We start from the raw sequence: 24,790 nt of genomic DNA on the forward strand, positions 1-24,790 counted from the left end.
TGTGGAACAAGCAGGTTGTGTGTTAGTGATTAGCAGACTGTACGTCAGTCCCTATACCGCTGAAGGACTGCTGCAGTATAGGGCAGCGGTCAGCAGTGGTGCACGTCAACCCTATCTATTGTGGACCGATAGCGGTCCTTACAGAACAGCAGACTGTACCGCACTCAAGCCTATGTACCGTAGCACCCTATACCAAGTTACCAGTCCTTATAAGAACTTTTGTGGACCAAGCAGGTTGTGTATTAGTGTTTAGCAGACTGTACGTCAGTCCCTATACCGCTGAAGGACTGCTGCAGTATAGGTGAGCGGTCAGCAGTGGTGCACGTCAACCCTATCTATTGTGGACCGATAGCGGTCCTTACAGAACAGCAGACTGTACCGCACTCAAGCCTATGTACCGTAGCACCCTATACCAAGTTACCAGTCCTTATAAGAACTTTTGTGGACCAAGCAGGTTGTGTATTAGTGTTTAGCAGACTGTACGTCAGTCCCTATACCGCTGAAGGACTGCTGCAGTATAGGTGAGCGGTCAGCAGTGGTGCACGTCAACCCTATCTATTGTGGACCGATAGCGGTCCTTACAGAACAGCAGACTGTACCGCACTCAAGCCTATGTACCGTAGCACCCTATACCAAGTTACCAGTCCTTATAAGAACTTTTGTGGACCAAGCAGGTTGTGTATTAGTGTTTAGCAGACTGTACGTCAGTCCCTATACCGCTGAAGGACTGCTGCAGTATAGGTGAGCGGTCAGCAGTGGTGCACGTCAACCCTATCTATTGTGGACCGATAGCGGTCCTTACAGAACAGCAGACTGTACCGCACTCAAGCCTATGTACCGTAGCACCCTATACCAAGTTACCAGTCCTTATAAGAACTTTTGTGGACCAAGCAGGTTGTGTATTAGTGTTTAGCAGACTGTACGTCAGTCCCTATACCGCTGAAGGACTGCTGCAGTATAGGGCAGCGGTCAGCAGTGGTGCACGTCAACCCTATCTATTGTGGACCGATAGCGGTCCTTACAGAACAGCAGACTGTACCGCACTCAAGCCTATGTACCGTAGCACCCTATACCAAGTTACCAGTCCTTATAAGAACTTTTGTGGAACAAGCAGGTTGTGTGTTAGTGATTAGCAGACTGTACGTCAGTCCCTATACCGCTGAAGGACTGCTGCAGTATAGGGCAGCGGTCAGCAGTGGTGCACGTCAACCCTATCTATTGTGGACCGATAGCGGTCCTTACAGAACAGCAGACTGTACCGCACTCAAGCCTATGTACCGTAGCACCCTATACCAAGTTACCAGTCCTTATAAGAACTTTTGTGGAACAAGTGAGTTGTGAATGTTTAGCAGACTGCAGCAGAAGGGCAGCAGTCAAGTATAATATCCTTTCTATATTTGGAAGAAAGAATATTATACATGTACAAGCCTATTACTGTACCACTGATACCAGTCCTGAAAAGAACCTTTGTGGAACTAATAATAACAGCAAGTCTTTAAAATTACCCTCACTGCCTGACAACACTGCTTCCTTCCTGTCCCTATACAAATTGGCAAAAAAAGAGAACGATTAGTGGTTACTGGAACAGCTCTTTTGTGGACCTTGATAGTAACAGCTAATGATGATGATGATGATGATGATGATGAAAGACTAATCTGGCTGTCCCTGTAGCATACACCGTCCTTTCCCTTTCTCTAAACTAACAAAAGACACTCAGGCTGCTGCAAGAATCAGCAGCACAGCAAACCTATCAACACCTAACACCTATACCAGTCCTGAAAAGAACTTTTGTGTACCAAATAGCTAGTGGTTTATCTCTCCCTACTCCACACAGGAACCTGTCCCTATCTTAACAGAAGAAAGAATGTAAAATGGCCACCGGATCGGGTGTATTTATAGGTTAGGGGGAATGTACAAGTGTCCATGTGCTGTCATGTCTCAATTGGCTGTCCTGTATCACATGATAAACGTGTCACCAAAGGTTAAAGTTCTTGTATACATTAAACACGTAAGTCCGCCGCGGCGAACGACGGAAAAAGGCGTTCGAACGTGCGGACCGCGAATGTCGGAAATTCGCCGCGAAACGACCGCCGGGCGAACCGTTCGGCCATCACTAATTAGAACAATAAAAATTGTTCTGATGTGTATATCAGGCAAAAAAATGCAGTACAAAATGCACTCGGCTCCTTAGTCCTACTATAGAATGACAACACAGCATTTTTGTGGACTAAAGCTGGCCTGATATGATACAGTTTCTTTTGTTTAGCCAGGCAGGTAAACAAAAAAAGGTAATCGTTTCCCCATCCACCCATTCTATATGGATGTGGGAATCCTCCCCGCTATGTCATTGCATTCTGGCAGTGGGACTCCCCTTCCATTAGAATACACTGATCAGCACTGCAGCTAATAGGCTGTAGTGCTGATCAAGTGGAAATTTACCAGCAAGTTCTTTCATGAAAAGGCAATCAATAGACTGATTTCTAATGAATGGGAATGGCCACACTGCTGAACTGGCTGAATTTATATCCATGTATGGGCAGCTTAAATGTTGTCAGCGCTGTTTTCATTTTTCAAAACTTTTCAGACCCACCTACTTTCCAATCTTCACAATATAAAGACTTATTGTGAAGCCCCAAGATAAGAACTGCTAATTGCTCTCTCTGAAACAGCACTGGAAGTGAGCACAAAGCATGGGAGAGCTCTGAATTTCTGACTTGATCAACAGATATATATATTTTTTTAACTTATTAAAAAGATATAACAAAACTGTTTAATGTTATACAGGCTCACCTTACTTAACGACCGGGTTCTGTTCCAGTGACCAGGTTGTTAAACGAATTGGTCGTTAAACGAAGAGCCACAAGTAATCAATATTGTAAGCATTACTACTTTTCTGTACTGTTTTCTAAAAAAAGGTCTAAACCCATAACTCAAACTCAATAATGTTGTTTTAATTTGCATAAATACAGAACACAAAAATGCTGTACTGGTATACAGAGCTGGTCGGAAGTCCAAGCGGTCGTTAAACAGGTAAGTCGTTAATGAGGAGTATCTGTATGTAAAAATCATAAGGGAGAAAATAAGAAATGTTGGAACTGCATATCAATTAGAATATTTATTAGAGGTACCCATAGCTATAAGATTGAAATCCGCTGTACTGGGTGAAGATCCACCTTTTCTACATTTTGTCATGTTACAACTAAAAACGTAAATGTATTTTATTGGGATTTTATGTGATAGATCAACACAAAGTGGCATGCAATTGTGAAGTGGAAGGAAATGATAAATGGTTTCCAAATTTTTTACAAATAAATATCTGAAAAGTATGGCGTGCATTTGTATTCAGCCCCTTTTACTCTGATACCCCCCACTAAAATCTAATGGAACCAATTGTCTTCAGAAATCACCTAATTAACAAATAGAATCCACCTGTGTGTAATTTAATCTCAGTATAAATACAAGTGTTCTGTGAAGCCCTCATAGGTTTGTTAGAGAACCTTAGTGAACAAACCATATCATGAAGGTCAAGGAACACACCCTAGTCAGGTCAGGGATAAAGTTGTGGAGAAAATTAAAAAAGGTTTAGGTTATAAAAAAAATATGCCAATCTATGAACATCTCACGTAGCACTGTTCAATCCATCATCCGAAAATGGTAAGAGTATGGCACAACTGCAAACCTATCAAAACATGGCCGTCCATTCCCCCTGGATTCCTTATTTGGGACCTCGGTTCCCCACCCTATAGGTCTCTATCCTATCCTGGGTTGTGGGACATCTCAGCTGATCTCTTACTGGTATGTTCCCTATGGTGATCACCTGTTTGTCCCACAATGTTCAGGGATTTAATTCCCCCAATAAGAGGCGGAAGGCGTTCGATTTTTACAGACAACTAGATACTAAAATTCTCCTTATACAAGAAACGCACTTCACACATAACTCCCACCCTAAATTTTTCCACAGAAGTTTCCCCGAAGCATTTTACTCCCTTTATTTTTCTAAATCTAGGGGTGCCGCCATTTTCCTGCACTCCTCCTTTCCCATAGAGGTAAAACGTATCTATAGGGATGCAGATAGTAGGTATGTGATCATCAAAGGGGTAATATATAATAGGGAATTAACAATCGCTAGTGTGTACGCACCTAATGATGCCCCAGCTACCTTTTTAAAAAAATTCTTTGATAAATTATCCTCGTTCCAATCCCCCCATTTAATTATTGGTGGTGACTTTAATTTGGTTGCAAATGCCACGCTTGATCGCTCTTCCCACACCCCCATATCCAGGGCCTTCCCTAAGTCCCTTACCTATGGTCTGACAAAGCTTCAACTCTCTGATGCATGGCAGGCCCACAATATAGGGACCAGAGAATTTACTTTTTATTCCCATCCCCATAATAGCTCTGCACGGTTGGACTACATCTTTATATGACCCACAATTTTGGCCAACTCAAGCGAACATTCATCCCTGTGTTTGGTCGGACCATCACCCCACCTCATTCTCCACCACTTTCATCAAACTGGCTCCTACTTCACATTCCTGGAGACTCAACGAAGCTCTCTTGTCTGATGTAGATATAGTCCCTAAAATAGAGGAAGCTATAGAAGACTACTTTAACATTAATGCTCAACCTGACATGTTGCCTTCTACGTTAGGGGTTGCCCATAAGGCCGTCCTCAGGGGCAAATTGATAGCGGAATCCTCTATTCGCAATAAACTGATTAATGGTAGAATTCTGGTCCTCACACGTGAGATTGACCATCTGTACAAGAACACAGCCTCCCTACATTTGGAATCTACTAAGTTTGAGATAGACCGTATAAGACTAGAATTGGACTCCTTGCTGTCCAATAAAGTTGAGAAATCCTTTAGGTGGGCGAAGGCAAAACATATTTTGTTAGACAACTCAGCATCCTCCCCTTTTGCACGTAAGTTGAACCGTATCTCACATCCACCTCATGTTTACAAATTGAACAACAAGGAGGGTCTCCTCACATCTCACCCAAAAGAAGTTCTAGACATTTTTAAAAACTTTTATTCTTCCCTATTAGCACCCAATGAAGACATAAATGTCAATGAAATCAACTCCTGGTTGGATACAGTTCCGCTGCCCACTTTATCTCCTTCGCAGATTGAACAACTAAATGCCCCTATTCCCACCTCTGAGGTCTTGAGCGTAATTAAATCCCTTAAACAAGGCTCGGCCCCAGGCCCAGATGGGTTTGCAGCAATTTATTCAAAAAAATTTGCGCCCCTCTTGGCCCCTAGACTTGCCTGCCTCTTTAATTGGGTGATGCAGGGTGGCAGTTTTCCGGAAGAGATGTTGCTGGCAAATATGTCTTTAATTCCCAAACCCGACAAAAATCATACTCTTCCACAAAATTACAGGCCCATCTCCGTCATGAATAATGACCTCAAAATTCTTAGTAGGATCCTAGCGGATAGACTAGCTAATTTTATCCCTGCCCTGATCTCCCCGTTCCAATCCAGCTTTATCCCCCATAGGTTGATAACAGACAATATTCGGTTGGCCACGGACATTATTCAGGATGCTAACGAAAACTCTCGAAGCCTTCTTTTACTCAGCCTCGATATCCAGAAGGCATTTGATAGTGTAGCTTGGCCCTATCTTACCGAAGTCCTGCAAAGACTGGGATTTCATGGAGAATTTTTGCACTCTTTTCATACTTTTTATAGAAACCCTATGACGAGAATCAAAATTCCTGGCTGTTGCTCATAGTTTTTTAGTATAGGTAGGGGGACGAGGCAGGGATGTCCTCTATCCCCGTTAATTTTCGCACTGGCCCTGGAACCCCTCGCAATAGCTATCCTGAATAATCCCGATATAACTGGATATACCAAAGGCCCCCTATCCTACAAATTCTGTATGTATGCTGATGATGTTTTAATGTTCCTGACAAACCCTCTACTCTCACTACCTAATTTATTTGCTTCCCTATCTAAATTTGTCAGAATCTCGGGATTATCCATTAATTTATCTAAATCCTCTGCCCTTCCCATAGGTATTCCGTCTATAGAACTTTCACATCTTAAGCAGACCTTTCCTTTCCATTGGTCCGACTCTCACCTCTCTTTCTTAGGCATAGTCCTTTATAATTTATTATAAAGTTATAATAATATTATATATATAATATATAATATTATAATAAGTTATTTGCAGCCAATTACCCTCCTCTGGTTGCAAAACTTAAGAAAACCCTGAAGATGTGGTCCAACCTGCATATATAATATATAATATTATAATAAGTTATTTGCAGCCAATTACCCTCCTCTGGTTGCAAAACTTAAGAAAACCCTGAAGATGTGGTCCAACCTGCATATTTCCTTTATAGGGAGGATAACGCCCTCAAGATGGTTGTCCTTCCCCGGCTTCTATATATCTTCCGGTCTCTCCCTATCAAAATCTCAAAGTCCTATCTTAATGAATTTCAAACCTATCTTCATAGATTCATATGGCAGGACAAGCCCTCTAGATTTTCCAAGGACATACTGTATCGCTCCTCCAGATATGGGGGCCTAGGGGTCCTGCAGCTTTGGCTATATTATATAGCTAGTAGATTCTCACAACAAGCTCAATGGAACATTAGGAACTCTAGGGTTCCATGGGTCCAATTCGAACAGGAATCTATAAAGCCCCTGTTTTTACCAGGTATTATGTGGGCCCCTCCCCTGACTAACCGGACGAAGTCCTACAAAAACCTGATTGTCTCGGACGGCATGCATCTATGGCACATGTATAAACATAAATACGGTTTGGTCTCTCGGACGCCTAGGGGTGCCTCATATCTGGGGGATCCCAGGTTCATGATACCCCATAACCACCTGGGGGCTTTCTGTATTTGGATTGAGCTTGGTCTAATTTCTCTGACAGATTTTCTTGATAATTTGAAATTTACCACCTTTTAAGAATTGCAAACTAGATTCCAGATCCCTAATACAGAATTCCTCCACTTCCTACAAATTCAACATTTTTTTTGCAGCATTACCCTGGCCCTTACTCCCCCCCCCCCCGACATCCTTTGAAGACATTTGTCACACTACACCTAGACAAAAAGGGCTGATCTCGGGACTCTATAAGGTCCTGGAATCAGCTACAGAAAGAGGTGGGCTGAGTTATAGACCCAAATGGGAACAGGAATTGGGAGTGGAGAGCAGCACTATTGACTGGGATAAGAATTGGCGTAACATGTGCCAATGTTAGAAATCATTATCGATTAGGGAAACAGCCATTAAGGTGATCACCAGATGGTATTATACACCCTTACGGTTGCATAAGATCTTCCCGCAGACACCTGTTAGCTGTTTTAGGGGTTGCCCTCATCCAGGTTCTTTCACACACATATTTTGGGAATGTGATCGGATCCAACCCATATGGCGACACCTCTTTGATATCATTAATAAGTTAGCCGGCTACAGCATTACCATGGAAGCAAGGCACGCTTTGTTGTTTCAGTCTCCACCAGATGTTCCAAGACACCTGAGAAGTTTGATCCATTCAATTTGCTTAGCTATGCAATGGTCTATTGCCCTCAATTGGAAATCCCCTTCACTACCACTTGCGCAAATCTTGTCTCGAGTTGATTTAATGATGCATTCTGAGAAAATCTTTCATACTCTACATGACACGGTCCCACTTTACGAAGCAAAATGGAATCCATGGTCTATATTTAGACTTCTGAACTAACTATGCTAGCCTCTCTCCCTCCCCCCCCCCCCCCGTTTTTTTTCCCTTCTCTCTCCTTTCTTTATGTTTCTGAAGTTATTTATTTTTGTTTTATTATTTCTTCTTTTATTTTGGGCAAAGATTACCTTTGGCTCTGGATATAAAAGAGGCCATAGACGTCAGATGTTTACTCGGTCCATGCAGATTTTTAGGCCAGAAAATACTGCTTACTCCTTGATTCAGGGGTTACCACTAGAAATTAATGACTGCTTTATGTTTACATACTGTTCTAGATTATTGCTATGTAAAATTGCCTCCCCTTTTTATATTGTTCTGCATGGATTTTTCCAACATCCACATGTTTGTTAATCCGGTTATTTCTTTTCAATAAAAAATTTGAAAACAAAAAAAAAACATGGCTGTCCACCTAAGCTGACAGGCTGGGCAAAGAGAGCATTAATTAGAGAAGCAGCCAAGAGGCTCATGGTAACTCTGAAGGGGCTGCAGAGATCCACAGCCCAGGTGGGAGAATCTGTCCACAGGACAGATATTAGTCATGAACTCCACAAATCTGGTCTTTATGGAAGAGTGGCAAGAAGAAAAGTATTGTTAAAAGAATGCCATAAGAAGTCCTGTTCTGTCCTGTGTGCAGTTTGTAACAAGCCATGTGGGGTACACAGCAAACATGTGAAAAAAAGGTGCTCTGGTCAGATAAGACCAAAATTAAAATTTTCAGCCTAAAAGCAAAATACTATGTGTGGTGGAAACTAACACTGCAGATCACCCTGAACACACCATCCCCATGATGAAACATGGTGGTGGCAGCATCATGTTGTGGGGATGCAGGGATAGGGAAACTAGTCATAGTTGATGGTAAGTTGGATGGAGCCAAATACAGGGTAATCTTAGAAGAAAACCTGTTAGAGTCTGCAAAAGAGTTGAGACTGGGGCAGAGGTTCACCTTCCAGGAGGACAACGTCCCTAAACATACAGCCAGAGCTACGAATTAATGATTTAGATCAAAGCATATTCATGTAAATCCAATTGAGAATCTGTGGCAAGACTAGAAAATTGCTGTTCACAGATGCTCTTCATCCAATCTGCAAGCAGAAAACAAACAGCACCAACCTAAGTGCAGTATTGAAGTCCACAATTATTTATTTAGAATGTAGTACACTCCCTCTGTATAGGAGAAATTTAGGCACATCGTATATGTAAAGGAATGTTCCAAAGTTCATCACAGGACTCCCAGGGGAAGGTGATCCTCTTGCGCTGGAGCGTCTCGTCCGGTGGCGCCGGTGGTTTCCAGCGTCTCTGGCTCGGTTTTCGCACAGCGTCACGGAGGTCAGCTGATGTGATATCTGGGGTCGCACTGTGGTGATGCAAATGCGTGCATGCATTCGGAGCATGCGTGCTCCTTCATCAGGCATAGCATCTACCATTTTGGAAGTGGTCAAATAGGGGAAAATGGAGCTAATTGGCCAATGCAATCACGGGACCGCCCCGCTGTAGGGCGGGGTTAATGAAACTAGAAACTGGCATTGTGTTTTCTCGGGAGTATGCAAATCTGAGGACACTGGTATCTACTATGTTAACAATGCAAGCTGGCTGACATACATTCTTAGGCAAGAAAAGATTTCATAGTGATATCATGAAAAACATACGAAAAGAAAGAAAGGAAAGACATGGTATAATATAGATGAAGCATCTAGAAATACAAAGTCTGTGTTTATATACAGAGGGAGTGAGAAGTTAAAACATATATATAAAAAAAGTTTAATAGATAAGAAATTATAATAATCTGATAATCTTCATCCAATCTGACAGAGCTTGAGTTATTTTGAAAAGAAGAATGGGCAAAAATGTCACTCTCTACATTTGCAAAGCTTGTAGAGATATACCTATAAAAACCTGCAGCTGTAATTGTAGCAAAAGGTGGTTCTACAAAGTATTGACTCAGGGGGCTGAATACACGCACGCGCACGCCACACTTTTCAGATATTTATTTGTAAACATTTTACAAACCATTTATAATTTTTCTTCCACTTCACAATTATGTGTCACTTTGTGTTAGTCTATCACATTAAACCCTAATAAATTACAAAATTACGTTTTTGTTTGTAACATGACCAAATGTGCAAAATTTCAAGGGGCATGAATACTTTTTCAAGGCACTGTATTTCTGTTACTATTGGATCTCTACAAACATCGCCAGCTATCCAAACGTGTGACAAACAGCAGTCCAGCATATCCTACCACTATTGTATTTGTTTTCTGCCAAGGCAAGCCTCTACTAACGATGCCCTCCTGCTCTCCCATACCTATCGATAGCTATGAATACACACGCTAGAAAGATCTAAGCATACGTTTTTATGGAATGAATTTTCAAATTAAAGATTTTTAGGAAATCACATTATAACCAGGCACGTAACCTAAATTTGAAATCTGTGAGAAGATCTAAAGATATTTGTGTCAGGAAAAGGTCATGTCCATGCTTCAGCCACAGACAAAGAACGTATAATTGCAACTTAAGCTATATTAATCACTTTTAATGTAACTGTACTTAGTGCCAGGGCATGGTCCTCTGGCACTAAAGGCAAATATACTAAAGTGCCTTGTCCCTGAATAGTGTGGAACCTGCACATCAATGTACAATTATCGGGCTGGAGCAATGTACAGAAATTCCAGCCACTGTCCAGCAGCCCTAAAGTTAGCTCCTTTTGGTCCAAGAAGGGCAACAAACATGGTTAAACCAGTGTGATTCAGTCATTATCACCTTGTGATAGCATTATTATTATAAAAAGCTAAGGGAAGATGGGAATGAAGAATACCAAAAAAAGGGGTTAATAAGGGGTTAAAATATTATGATGTATGAATAACACCAGTTTATAAATGAAAGCTACAGATCTAAAGCCTAATCAATGAGGCTCCTCTGTCACTTTGATAGCTGGTTCACTTCCCTCTGTGTATCAGAAGTAGTGCAGGCACTTCTGATAAAAAGTTGATAGCTGTAACACTCACAGTGTATATTGTGAGAGCCACTTTCCCACTGTCATTTTGACAGCTCAGTCCTGCACACTGCAGGAAACAGGTGGGATGATGTTGAGTTAGGAGAGGATACTGCCTCAGCTGAGCGACACCTACATAACACCTGGGATAGGTGCCTATCCCGCCTCTGCCTTGGTCCAGCTTTGATTGTGACAATACTTTAACAATAAATTAATATTTCACAGCAAAGAGGAGGCAGCTCTACCGTTTTTCACGTTTATAGTGATATACACTACTTTGTTAAGAATAACATGCTCTTTTATTGCCGCAAGAAGGAGGCAGCTGTGAGCATTCATTCCTATGTTCCTCAACATATGGAGCTGCCTGTCTAGAATGTTGGATGGAAGAACAAGGCAGCTCTAAAATTTAAAAAACTTGTTTTATAAAAAATAACTGGCCTTATTGCTGTCAGTCTCTTAATTTCCCAGTCTCCTCTTTTCAGAAGGCAGGAATGAAAAATGAAAAACAGCAAAACAGTAGGAATGTAGAAACTGTCTTTCTTCAAAATAGAGCAAGATTTGAAATATGTAATTTTAGCTCAGGAAGTCTGACACACTACCACACAAAAGTCATTCTTTATAATTTAGGAAACATGGGGCTGGAAGAGACCTCTTATGCCGACGTACACATGATCTGTGTTTTCGTCTGTAAAATCTTGGATTGTTTTTTCCGACGGAATTCCATTCAAGCTTGGCTTGCATACACATGATCGCACAAAAGTTCTCTGAACTTTTAACTGAGCACACGACAACACTATGACGAGCCGAGAAAATGAAGTTCAATGCTTCTGAGCATGCATCAAATTGTTTTCGAGCATGCGTAGGAATTTTGTGCATTGAAATTGCTACAGACGATCGGACTTTCCAAATGGAACATTTTCCGTCTGAAAAATAGAGAACCTGCTCTCAATATTTTGCTGGTGGAAATTCCGCCAGCAAAAGTCCGATAGAGCATACACACGGTTGGACTTTTGCTGGAGGGATTTATGATCGTGTGTACAGGGCTTTAGACTTGGATAGAACATTGTCTTCAGCAAAGAGTAGACAATAGGAAATAGAAATGAATTCATGCAGACTAAAATTGCCAGTATAGTTGCCACTGGTAGGTTTAGACAAAATTAAATGTTTTGAATATGGCCAATCAATTTGTGAAAATTTAATGATATTTGCAAACTTCGAAAATTTATTTTTCAGAGTGGATCTCTGGGAAACTTTTCAGAAGAGTGTAATTCTGTTCAGCAATTTGATTCACAATCATATTTTCCACTGCACAACAAGGAAGAATATGCCACTTTTTCCACATTCTGCTCTACAGATTTTTTAATCATGTCCCTACTCATTGTACAGAAATGACAAGGTGGATATACTGTTTAATGAGCAAGCTGAGAGAAATGTGGCACTGAAAGCTACAAATAGAATCACAAACGCTTTTCAAATAAAACAGATGGCAAACATGAATTTTGAGGTTCAGAGGTTAACCTAGAACTGGGTCTGCTGTAAAATATCAATAACAAAATTTTATAGGCCTAAATTTGAAAAATACTTTTTGTTCCAAAAATGACTGTACATTATAAAGGCAGATTAACAATGATGTCTGGTAGGTTTATAGTGGCCAGCTTTTTAAAAGCTTTGACTTTTTTATTGGTTTGCTTGCAAAAGTTTATCAATACATGCCTAGCAAGTCACAAGAAAATAAGTGCCACTACGTTGCTAAAAACAGAAATGCAGTGCTTTAAAAATATATACAGCCCAGGAATTTTAAATAAATAAAGAGATTTTTGCTGCAATACTCACCTTTTAAATTGTAAGAGGATTTTTGTTCTAAGTGGCACAGAATTAACAAAAGCTGAAATGTCCACATGAAATGAAGGTTTGAAATATGCCCAATCTCGGGGGTTGAATAAATTCTAAACCTTTACCGGTGTTCAGATATTTGGTATAAAACTAAGTATTAAGAGGCACTTTATGGGTAATCGCAATGTAAGGAATAGTGCCCATCTGACAACAGAAAGGTTGGCCATACAGGCTTCACGGATGCATTTATTTTAAACCCCCCTGGCAGGGGTGGTTCCAGACCAAATTTTTTGGGGGTGCTGTGCAGGTGCTGGAAGCAAAAGCAGGGGAGCTGATCCGGCATGTGTACAAGTGCCAAAAAAGGGGTTACTTCCACTTTAAGGACTGCAAAGAAGCCAGAGAACCATCTACAGTCTCAGTGTCACATGTCAATGCCAGAAGTTCTTCTTCTTTGCACCACAAACAACTGTCCTTCCCATATCAATCTGCCAACGATGATAGCCCTGGGTCCCAGCAGGCTACTATAGACTAGATGTCAGGAGATGCAGGATTGCTCTGCAGACCACAGATTCCTGACACCCCTCCATCATTGCTTATTAGCTTAGAAAATCTAAATACAGCCTCACACTATGGTGCATGAGTGTTGCTTAGATTGTGAAAGAACTTGGGCACACAAAAAAAAAAAAGGACTTAGCATGCCACGGTTCATAGTGGGCATGCAGGGATTTTTTTATTATTTTTATTTATTTCAGGTACTTATATACATTGTACATTCACATCAGTCCCTACCCTCAAGGAGCTTACACTCTAAGGTCCCTTAGAGATAACACCTGACAGTGGGAGTGGCTTAAGAGAAATAGATTAAATAGAATCTGATAAATGTGCATAGAAACTAAAGCGCTTAGTGGTAATTCACCAAAAGATTAAAAAAAAGATAATAAAGTGCAGAAAGCAGCACACCGCATAAAGTGTGAATTAACCAGCACTTTGAGAAATACGGTACCTACATATTAAATAGATGTTCTAATTCATGCCGATTTCATTATGTGCAAAATGAATTAAAGTGCTGAGTGCAAACAAAGTGATACATCCATAACTAGAATAAGTGACTAAAGTTGAAACCATCAGATTAAATTAGTTTATGCATTATAAAACAAAAGCAGATCCCTTGACAGCTGTTAGCTCCCATTTCATAGTTCCTCCACCAAAAATAAAGTGACATGTGCAATAACGCAAAATTTCATCTGGATATTTGAGATCTTTACATCCACTTTGGTGTGCTGTCACCACCACAACTGTGAGCATACAGGGTGCTATCAGAGGCTGCAACTACAATACAAAGGCCCAAACATGCTTACAAGTAAAAGGATTGAGCCGGAAACTCTGTAGTCCATATAGCGTTTTTAATGGTCGATTACAAAATTGCTATGACCAAGTCTGTTGCCAAAACAGTCACCTGTTTTGCTTGTCACTTTTTGTAACCAACCATTAAAATTGATATATGGACTACAGAGTTTCCAGCCCAATCCTTTTATTTGTTTCTGCTGTAGTGAATAAGAACACACTGAGCCTAAGCACCTGAAAGAGGATCTTGCAAATTGGACTGGGAGTTCCCCGCTTTGTGCACTGTCTCTCTTCACCCAAACACACCTAATTGTAATCTGGCAGCACCATCCCACTCTGAATGGCTCCAAATGAATAAGCTATATTGCAGTTTTCAAAGGCTTGCCAACTGACATCATTACCTGGTAGCTGCAGTTATAATATATGCATGAAAAATAAAACCTACCATCGTGTATAAACCCTTTAAAAGATTATTTATTTGAAAGTCCAAGTGTTGTACCTTCCAATTTTAGTACAAACAAATGGCCTCTGCCCTCTCCTATAACTGGCCTTTGCAGCAAGGAGCACATGGAACAGCAACTCATGCAGAACAAAACCAAAGAAATTCCTAGCTCAATTTATTGACCAGCCTGCAACTAACCAAATTGTCCTGTCTAACTGTATGCATTAAAAACAGGGGTTTTGTTTGCACACATTTGCAAATACATGCATAAGCTACAGAGCCCCATCAAGGCACCACAGTATATGTAGTCCTAACTCCATTCACAAAGAGCATGCCACTCTGGACATCGCTGCTCTGCACCCCTGCTAAAGCTTGCTGTCGGCTGATGTCACAGAGTTGGCCCAGGCTCTGCAAGGATAAAGACCAATGGTTCAGGTGGCAATAAAACCATGGCTCAAATGTTTGCTTTTTTGCCCCCTTACTGCAAATGTAAATAAGCCCTTACATTGACTGGTGTCATATATATTTATTTATCAGATTAGTAAAAAACACCTTTATAGTAACAAAGATTGAGATTGATTGTGACACCACATTGTTAGGGCTCATTCACACTAGTGGTTAGGGGGCTGTAAAATCATTCAGTTGAGCCACATTTTTACCACCCCTAACTGCCTACCCTTTTAGCTGCATAGACAGCAGCTGGAGGTTTACACATGCTGTGGTCATGATGTTTTTTGTCATGGCGGGAACCATCCACTGAAGACAACCCATCCAAGTGAATAGGGGTGCTCTGCAATGCACACAGTTGTGGTGCACTAGTGTGGGGTCCAAGGAGATAAAGCAGGTAGGGAGGAGGTGATACAGCACCTGTCTAATGTTCTCTAAAGAGCAATCTAAATGTTGATTGCTCTTCAGAGGGCACAACTAGTGTGCATGCGCCGAAAGGGTTTTAGATGGATCTAGCAGAGACAAGAAAGGGACAGAACACATGAATTTCATGGATTCTTTTCTCCCTATCACAGAAGTCTCTGCAATAAACACTATTTTTGCTGATATAAATCAATGTTTGAGGTCTGTGTGTTTTGTCTTCTGATGCTATGGATCTAAAAGCTTGTTAATTACAACATACATAACTTGTAAGAGCATGTTTTCCTCTTGTCCTGTCCCCTTCTAGAGAACACTGCCTGCACTAAACCACAAACCTATCACTGTCCAGGCTGCTGCACAACTTGCTTCTCCCCTCCCTTAAGTATTGAAAAAAAAGAGACTCACATGGAGTTAGAAAGCTGAGGGGTCATTTTGTCTTCTTTTTATTCCCCTGGATCTGCCTGAAATCAAAACAAGGTGGCAGATTAAGTGGCAGGGGTTGTAGCACAGGTACTACATGATTGGATAATACTGAACAGGTTCTTCCAAGATCCCTTGCTCCTTATGCGGCACAGGGCACACTGCAGGAATGAGATCTATCCCTGCATCTGTCTTGCTGTTTGCCAATCTCCGTACACACAGGGGCAGGCGAGCACCGCTGGTAGCAGGAAACCTGGACTCCAAACCGTAAACATCTTCCCAAGGCACCCAAGGTGGCTGCTGATGGGGGTGCTATGCAAAATTTTGGGGGAGATAAATACACTTCCATTCCATAAATACCATTGAAACCTGTTGATAATGAGCGCTTCCAACTAATTAAATCACTCTCTATTGCTCCTTGGCCAGCCCTAAGTGGCTAAATGTCAGAGGAAATGCTTGAACTGGGCTGGCATACAGTTGTGCATTGCCACCCTTAGTTTCGGTTCACACTGCAACGACCTGAAAGTCGTGCGACTTACAGTGCGACCTAGCCAGATGAATTTGGCAAGACTTTGAAGAAACTTGAGGGAATGCCTGTGTAATCTTACTGTAATGTCAGATCACAAATCACAATCACAATTAAGATGAGGATCTGACTTGGTGGCAACTTCCTTTAAAGTCTATGGGCACAAATTGGATAGAGGTTGCCTTGAAGTAGTACAGGAAACTTTTCTAAAGTTGGAGCTACTTCAGTAGTGCTAATTAAGACAGCTCTCATTGACTAAAATGGGATTTCACATGTCACGCAACTTGCGGTCTCACAAGTCAGATCTCAAGCCAAGGCAGTGTGAACCGAGCCTTACACTGTTCTTTAAATTGTATAACAGGGCCAGACACATTTGAAATATTAATCATGTAATAAGTGTTAAATATGATTTTTCATTTCCGTGTCTCTGTAAATAACATAAAATATCATTTAATCTCACAATTTTTTTGTCAGATTTCTGTGCTTTACTGGAAGCCAGGTCAATAATAAATTGGCAGTGCAGGCAAAAACAAGCTCATTAAAGAGGAAGTAAACCCTGATGGGTTTACTTCCTCTTTTTTTCCCTGCAAAGGTAAAGCATAATGGACTACTATGCATCGCATAGTAGCTCATTATGTGTCACTTACCTGACACAGGAGCCAGCGAAGTCGCCGCTGTCACCTGTAGTCCGCCGCATCCATCTTGGTTGTGGCGTCTCTCGCAGCTCCGACGAATGACAGCGGAGAAGCCGCGATGACGTCACTCCCGCGCATGCGCACGGGAGTCGCGTCTCGGAGCTCCGACGCTGCCATTCGGCGGAGCCGCGATGACGTCACTCCCGCGCATGCGCACGGGAGTCGACAAATTAGGCAAATCCATTCTTGGACTTGCCGCATTTAGTGCGCCTGCGCGCCGCTGTCTACGGCGCATGCGCCGTAGACAGCGGTGCCCATTTTCGGGCAAATATCTCCTAAACCATATAGGTTTAGGAGATATTACTTGGACCTACAGGTAAGCCTTAATCTAGGCTTACCTGTAGGTCAAAGTTGTTTGGAAGGGTTTACTTCCATTTTAAACAGTGGCATGCATGGTAGATGTGCTTATTTTTGTTTGTTGCTAGCTTCAAAAAAGAAACACATAAATTGTATGTTAAAAAATGTATATATGGGGCTTGGTTCATCATTAAAAGCATGCAGTAATTTTAAGACTAGTATGACCTTGTACAGATAATATTTCAGTGCAGTTGCGTATTTGACCAGAAGGTAAATGGAAACACAAATATGAATTGCAACACTAAAGCAAACATCAGAAAAATTACTTTCTTATTTGTCTAAACTTGGATTTCGCCAGTAAATTAATTACTCTCTTAACAACCTATAATAGATTAAACCAACATACACAGAGTAGCCATTTGCTACTTCATTTGCTTCTCATTCTCCTTATTATTCTCATCCAGCTGCTACTACTTCTGCTGTTTCCCCAGGCTCTTATTGTACGCATGTTGTTAATTGTTAGCTGATTCCTTTTGGCTTCCTCCACTATAGACCACTTCATTTGCCCTGACAGGTGCAACAGTGTTCCAGTTAAGCTTTCAGGTGTGCTGTGCACATGGATTGGGGGGGGGGGGGGGGGGGGGGTGAGCAAACACACTGATGTCCTGATTGGCTTTTTGCACACTCTGGTTGGTCATTGTAGCATTTGATTAGCTTGTGGATGTAATATTTTTGCTGTGTCATATCAGCCTAGATTATCACTTGCCTTCTACTGACCTTGCCTAAATGTTTACCTTCCTGTGACTCCTGACCTCTAATCTATTCTAGGTATCGGCCTTGCCGCCTAGCTTGTTTATCTCTGAAAGTGACTCTGGCATGTCCCCGGTAGAGAGATTTTTCATTGTCTCCTTTCTAAGAGATAAGGGGGTTTAAGTTGAAAAGTGCAAAATCAGGCTCACTTCAGCAAAAAAAAAAAAAAAAAACAATCAGATTCTAACCTCAGATTGTTCTATTAAGCTTTGCCAATAAAACCTGGAAACTGATTGGTTTCAATGCAGAAGTGAGATTCATTTTGCACTCACCAGCTGTGAAGAGATCTGTGAATGAATAAACTATAAGTCCTTTCTGCCAACAAAACTGTTGTTCTCTAATGCCCTGTACACACGACCAGTTTTTCCATCAGAATAAACTCTGAAGGTTTTTCCGACGGAGTTCCGACGGAATTCCGCTGAAACTTTCTTGCATACAAGCGATCACACCAAATTCCTACCGTCAAAAACGCGGTGACATACAACACATATGACAGGACTAGAAAAAGGAAGTCCAATAGCCAGTAGCCAATAGCTTCCATCTCGTACTTGATTAGTACGTCATAACAGCATACAGGCGAGCGTTTTTCCTGATAGGAATTGGTTCCATCAGAAATATTTAGAACATGTTCTCTTTCTAGATCCGTCAGAATTTTCGATGTAAATAGTCAGATGAGGCATACACACAGACGGAATATATAATGAAAAACTCCCGTCTGACTTTTTCTGCTCGTGTGTACGGGGCATTACAGTTCTCAATGGAATACGCTAATCACTGCATTCATATTCTATTGCCACTTCCTGAAGCTCAGTAACTGAAAGCCAATACAGAAGTATGGGCAGAGAGCTTTATGAAGTGTCTGCATGTAGGAGACTGACATTGCACCAACGATCGTAGGGGCAATACTTTGCATGCTCCTGTGTAATAAAATAATTAATGCACATTTTTTTAAACTGCAAACAGAAGTGATACAGTAAATATAGTGACGCTAATTCATAGAAAATGAACACACCTTAACTAACTGCTAATAAATACGCAAATTACAGGTTCACCTGATCACATATATTATACTGACCAATGGCTCTCACCATAAGCATTGCTAACAGAAAACCTTCATTATCAGAAATCCAGGAACAAAGGGCAGCAGTACATGAACCCAGACACACAAGATAACACAGCTGGCACAGTAACAAGAATAGCAATATTCCTCTCCCTATTGTCCACTAGATATTCCTCTTCCTAACAGTAACAGTAATACCTGAGATCCAGTAGCTTGACTGGCTTCTGTTGTGGTGTCCAGGGTGGTGATATTGTAGTCCACATCCTGATTTTCAGCCCAACACAGAGTAGCTTTATTTGAATAAAAGGGATTTGCTATGGCCCAGGTTAACAGGCAGATATAGTAGTTATCGCCATAAAATATTTAAAGCAATATGGTCTTGATACTCTCATACATCCCAAATGGCAGAGTCACTGAGTCTCTTCAACTCAGTCTCCTGCATCAACTACTAGGATATAGGATACAATCTTAGTAGCTGAACCCTCTGCACTAGCTGCAGCAAAACAACCCCAGTTTGTTCAGAAGTTTCGTTGGATGACCTCTCACAGGCCAAATGACTCCTCAGTTTTGACTCTGATAAACAGAGCTGTATACCTTCACCACAAAGTCTTTCTTTTCAAGTTGACAATATTTGGTTTTCCATCAGTAACATAATTGAACCAGCATTTCTGTGATTTTTGAACATATGATTAGAATGTGACCATTCTATGTTTTAATTGTTGCCATCACAGACTGCCAGCAAACTTTTGGATTTGGATAGTTTACTTCCTTGATCACTTTGTATCAGAGGTGTTATTCCATCCCTAGTTTTCCTTCCACCCAGGGAGCTGTCAGTCCACCTTGCCCCCTCCCGTTTTGGAACATGTGGGGAGCTATTTAATCGATTGCCAACCAGCCGCTGCAGTTCTACTGCGGCAACATGGCTCGGCTGCGCAAATCACTGTTATGTTACTTTGCTTCCTTTTTTGGCCACTAATTGCCATAATGTCACAGTCCCAATAAAAATTACAGATCGCCGCCATTACTAGTTGTTTGGGTGCAACTTCGCACGACTAAGCAATTTTCAGTTAAATCGGCGCAGTGGGGAATCGCAAAAAGTGCTCTGGTCAGGAAGGGGGTAAAATCTTCCAGGGCTGAAGCGGTTAAATGAGAGCAGATAGCACATGGGGGATAGCTGAAAAAGAAGTCCTCGAAACACATCCTTCAACACCCCACTTTTACAGGAAACCAACATTCACTAAGTGCTGTCCATGAGATTGAGTGAGCTGAGCAGAAATAGCAGAGATTTCTGACATCCAGCCCAACTCTTCATTTGTCACAAGGCCTTAGGCCTCTTTCACATGGGACGGATCCATGATGATCCGCCCAGTGGACATCCGCTTGCTCAGCGGGGATTGTTCCGTCGATCCCCACTGAGCAGGAAGATGACAGGTCCGTCTCTGCACACTGTGCAGGGACAGACCTGTCAGAGCGCTGCTCTCCCCTATGGAAGATCGGATGACGACAGACTGCAGAGTCCGTCCTCACCCGATCCAATCTGCAGACGGATGGAAAAGTAGGTTTTTTCCCCGTCACACTTTTTCGGATCGGAGCAGGTCAGATGTCAGCGGACATGTCATCGCAGATCGTCCATGTGAAAGAGGCCTTACAGTGATCGGAACACTGTGGCTGCTCATCCATCTTTTCCTTGTGACCGTGCTGTGTGTTTAATGGGCTCTTTCTCATGGACTATATGCGCTCTCACATTTTATTTCATGAGCATATAATATGTTGTTTTTTAATAAAGTTCTGTGATCTTTTTACTACACCAGAGAGGTCTTCCCTGTTTTCTCCCTTCCCTTGCTTTTGTCTTCACAGGTGGAGTTCCCGCTCCTTGATTACTGGGGCAGCACAGTGGTGTAGTGGTTAACACTTTCACCTAGCAGCAATAGGGTTGCTGGTTCAAATCTCAACCACGACACTATCTGCCTGGAGTTTGCATGTTCTCCCTGTGCCTGCGTGGGTTTCCTCCAGGTTCTCTGGTTTCCTCCCACACTCCAAAGACATGCTGGTAGGTTAATTAGACCCTGTCCAAGAAAAAGAATTGGTCATAATATGTGTATGTGTATGTCAATGTTGTAAGTGTGTCGGGACTCTACAGGTTAAAGGACCGCATAAATAGCTGCAGATGGACACTGGTGGCAAGAAAAAGCGCCCAGAGGCGATTCAGTTCGTATAGGTAGCGCTATATAAGTCATTCATTACTGCAGCACACCTCCTAGTGTGTAGTAATTTTGTGTCTAGGTGTTGGGCTACCCGCTCAAAAGTTCACATTATTTATTGATTGCTGTATGTCATAAATAGCTTTTTGGTTTGCTATGGATCCAGGGAGAGTGTAGCACTGTGAGCCAAACACTCTCCTGGTGTAAGGCTTTTTGTGTTTTTTGCCACAGCCGCGGGATGTCCAAGCTTATCCCCACTTGCAGGTAGCAGGTGCTGGCCAGATACTCTCTGTGGTGTCCAAGCATATTCGCACTTGTGAGTAGCAGGTGCTGGCCAGGTACTCACTGTGGTGGTAGCAACAGCTGACCTCGATTGTACTGCAAGTCATCCAATCTACCCACAGCACCCTTCATGGTAGGTTTGACTCTAATACTACTAGCAAGAAATCTTTGCAGTCCTCCCTTTGTTTGTAGCACGTGGGATGGCTGTCACACCAATTAAAGTGTAGTAACTCTTCCCACCTTCCTCCTATTCATGTTGTTTTCTTGGTAACAAAGTTTCCCAGACTTTCCCACTACTAGTATACAGGGCAGAACTTCTAGAGTATTATTTTAATCCTCTGATCACCAGGCTGCTAGTTCATGGTCTCTTTTTCTCACTCACACTGTTATGCTAGGTTTCTCCCATACTGAGATGCCCTATTTGCAGCCAGCTCCAACTAAGAGGACATCCACAGTTGTTGCATATGTAGCTCCCTTGTCCTAAACAGGGGCTAGTATGTTAAGTTGGTGTTTGGCTGGGCTGTAGTTATGGCAGATTGTATAGTTTATTCCCCTGATTTTTCCCTAAAGTTAAAGAGGAGTTTTAAATACTGTAGTTGCTGACTTTTACTATATGGACACTTACCTGTCCAGGGAGCCCGCAATGTTGGCACCCCAGCCGATCTTCAGATCGACTATCGGGTGCAGCCACTGCCATTCCAGGTAGGGGAACATGGTAGTGAAGCCTCATCGCCGGTTCCTTACTGCACATGCATGAAGCACGCTGTGCTTTCTGTTTGGCCTGGTGGCCGAGGAAGGAGGAGGGGGCTGAACTCCTGGGTTAGGGAGGTGCTGTTGAATGGAGCTCTGCTGCTAGGCTCAATAACCTGGTTTAGAGCCTAATGCATACCTCCCAACTTTTTGAGATGGGAATGAAGGACACCTATTAGAAAATGTATGTAGGCATAGGACACATACCCTGCCACACCCCCTAAAAGGAGGATTATAAAAAAAAAATGATCAGGTAAACACACACTTTTTACCACTACTATTTCTATATACTGGCTATTGAAATGTACAAATGCAGCAAATTATTATTGCGTGCCCGGAGCCGATGTGGCTCCACAATGACCACCGGGCACGCGCGATCACTCATGACAGAGCGAGAACCGGGACCTGTGTGCTTGTAAACACACAGATCCCAGTTCTCTCAGGGGAGAGGAGACAGATCGTGTGTTCATACAGTTAGAACACAGTGAGGGAACACAGATAACCCCTTGATAGTCCCCTAATGTCCCCTAATGTGACATTTATACAGTAATCAGTGCACTTTTATAGCACTGATCGCTGTACAATTGTCAATGGTCCCAAAAAAGTGTCAAGAGTGTCCAGTTTGTCCACGGCAATTTTGCAGTCCCGAAAAAAATCACACATTGCCACCATTACCTGTAAAAAATAGTAATAATAAAAATGTCATAAATCTATCCCCTATTTTGTAGACGCTATAACTTTATTATTATATTATTATTGTGATTTTTTTTACCAAAAACATGTAGCAGAGTACATATCAGCCTAAACTGAGGAAAAAAAAAATTCTGCTACATTATCTGGGACCCCTTTCTCAGTCCCCCCCTCCCCAATTTTAGCCTTGGACTCTGAATGCTAGCGCTCCTGCCTCTGGAGGTGCTATCCTGCCTTTGGGGTGTGTGCATATATATATATATATATATATATATATATATATATATATATATATATATATATGAAAAAGAGGGGAAAAACTGCGCTACGGGAAAAAGAAGCAAATAGTGTTGAACGGAAGCTGCAATTCAAATATATACCAAAAATATACCAAACAGAAATAGAAAGAAGAAGAACTGCGCTAGCCACAAAATACCCAATGTGATTAGGGTATATGAAAGTATCAGACCCGCACTGTGGGTCTTAGTATCTAGTGTATTAATATTGTGAATTCCCCAAACTCAATATATGTGTATCAAACTCTGTGCATAAACCCCTAAACCATAAAGGTAAGAATATAAAGAATATATATTTGCTATTAAGCATAAATGACCTATCAAAAAAATACTAAATCTGTGTTCAGAGACACTCTGTGTAATATCCATACAGTCATATATCAAAAAATTGAAAAATTAAAATAAAAAATAAAAATAAAAAATAAATGTCCATATAGTGAATGAACACCAGTGAAACAAAAATTTCAAATGAGGTACGGCAATAAAGAAAAGTTCCAAACGACTGAATTGCAAATACACGGATTGGAAATCTTCTCCAAAGATGTGGTGTGCTTATCCCATCACCGAAATAAATGAATCAGCTCCTTACCAGATCCAGACGACCCCCCGTTACAGAGGGTCACCACAAGCAGTAGTAGTCAAAAGGGTGTCCGGATAGCGCCTCCTCCTCAGATGGTCACGAATCTTCCACACGATGGGGTTATGGCTGTTACTCACTCCCAACACGACGTGGTGTCACATAAGGGAAAACATAGGCTCCAGATAGTGTAAAACCAAATGACTTTAATTCTTAAAAAGCGAACGTAAACACTTACATAAAAGACTTTAAAAGCAGGTTCAAAACAACGACGTGCACCGGCCGGATACACGCCAACGCAAAGACCAACCCGTCCTTCCTGGTCCACAAAGAACGAACACGACTTGGGGTGACGTCGACACGTTCGCACCGCCCTACGCGTTTCGTAATAATTTACGTCGTCCAGGGGCACGGGCGGCGTGCAACGTCACCCCTTTTATAACCATATATTTAACCAAGCCTCACTTTGGGTCAGCGGCCATTTTAGACGTCACAAACAGTAGTAATCAAAGAGAACGCAGGCCAAGCCTCACTATCACTCACGAACGTCAGATGTGCGTATCCGCAACGAACGTCCTATGGTTGCGGGCCAAACCTCGTTTTCATGTGGACGTTATAGGATCATAAGCCAAGCCTCGCTTCCAGGTATTAGCCCTATCGGCAGAGTAACGTGGCAGATGCCCTCACATGAAGGTGCGCCTCCTGAACCCCGGAACAGGGTACAGTGTGGATCGCCAAAACAGAAGGGTAAAATAGATTAAAAATCAATAAGGTAAAAAAAGTTATAATAATGAATTAGAAAAAATAATAATAAAAAATAGAAAAAATAAATAAACCATCCCAAATAGGGACAAGAATGCATCAGAAATTCTACGCTTCCTGGTGCATTCATACGGCCATCAGGTCCAATTACGTGTGGACAAATAGGTGTAAAGGTACCTCAAAAGTAGTGCGTTTACCCGGTGTGTTTATATAGCAATCAAATTCAATTAGGAAATGAGATTACTGTAGA

Source organism: Lithobates pipiens, unplaced genomic scaffold (assembly GCF_037356315.1).
Source record: "Lithobates pipiens isolate NorthernLeopardFrog02 unplaced genomic scaffold, aLitPip1_a1.2 Scaffold_16, whole genome shotgun sequence".
Taxonomy (NCBI): Eukaryota; Metazoa; Chordata; class Amphibia; order Anura; family Ranidae; genus Lithobates; species Lithobates pipiens.